Here is a 1,122-nt window from a genome sequence, read left to right as displayed (position 1 = left end):
TTATCTTCACTGTACTGTGTGGCCACTTCATTGAATCTCATTCCAGACTTTAACTTTTCCATGGCTTCCATGATTTTGCCATGTTTTTCACATAAAATGTGTCTGACCTTTACTGCACTGCCACCACCTTTAGGGCCCTGAGCCTTCTTGTCAGCACTGTCACTCCCAGAAGCGGCACCTCCTTTCCCCCCTTTTCCAGAACCACTTTTCCCCTTCGGCGGCATCTCTTAGGCTTGCGGTTGAACTCCGGTCTGAAAGATTCTTAGAGAGTTGCTGCCCCTTAGTCAGTACTGAAAGGCTGAAGAAGCTGGGTTCTGATGACATTGGCATCGTCATCATCATCATCACCATCAGCAGCAGCAGCAATAACGAGATAGATAAATTTTATCAGCAAGAAGCAGAGGCAGGCAAGTTTTTCTTAGATTTCTTTACCTCTGAGCAGGCACTTGGAAGTCTGCTCACTCTGGAGGTGGGGAACTCCATCCCACTTCATCCTTCCTGGAAAAGGCCTCACAGATTTTCTCAGAGCATTACCTCTTAAGTTGATTTCAGACTTAGTCAAAGTGACAATCAAAATTAACTGTCACAATTCATGACCAAGAAAACCAGCACCTGAAAGATGTCCCAAGCCACAGCTTTCCTCCTGCTTGATTGGTCTAGTCCTTCCAAGACCAAACATCTTCACAAGCCACTAGGCTCCTTGATAGCCCTGTAGCCCAGGGCACCATAGTCCTGGGGACAGAAACTCCAAAGGTGTAGGAGGGTCATCTGTCTATGTGTTACTTTCATTGGTTAATAAAGAAATTGCCTTGACCTTTTGATAGGACAGCAGCTTAGATAGGTGGAGTAGACTGAACAGAATGCTGGGAGAAAAAAAGCAGAGTCAGGCAGTCGCCATGGCTTTCCTCTCTGAGATGGATGTAGGTTAGACTAATCTCGGTAAGCCACAGTCATGTGGTGATACACAGATTTAATAGAAATGGGTTAATTAAGATGTGAGAGTTAGCCAAGAAGAGGATAGATATAATGGGTCAGGCAGTGTTTAAATGAATACAATTTGTGTGTTGTTATTTCAGGGAATAAGCTAGCTAGGCAGGCAGCTGGGAGCTCTTTTGGAGTGTA

At 44.9% G+C, this 1,122-nt stretch overlaps 1 pseudogene; it reads right to left on the bottom strand.

Annotated features, from left to right (window-relative positions):
- Positions 1–2: 2 nt before the first annotated feature.
- On the bottom strand, positions 3–493 carry LOC126492747 (peptidyl-prolyl cis-trans isomerase NIMA-interacting 4-like; annotated as a pseudogene).
- Between the last annotated feature and the right edge of the window lie 629 nt (positions 494–1,122).

The sequence above is a fragment of the Alexandromys fortis genome, unplaced genomic scaffold (assembly GCF_014885135.2).
Source record: "Alexandromys fortis isolate MF-2015 unplaced genomic scaffold, M_Fortis_MF-2015_v1.1 scaffold_287, whole genome shotgun sequence".
Classification (NCBI taxonomy): domain Eukaryota; kingdom Metazoa; phylum Chordata; class Mammalia; order Rodentia; family Cricetidae; genus Alexandromys; species Alexandromys fortis.
Note: the sequence above shows the minus strand (reverse complement) of the source record. Positions and strands in the feature narration are given on the sequence as shown.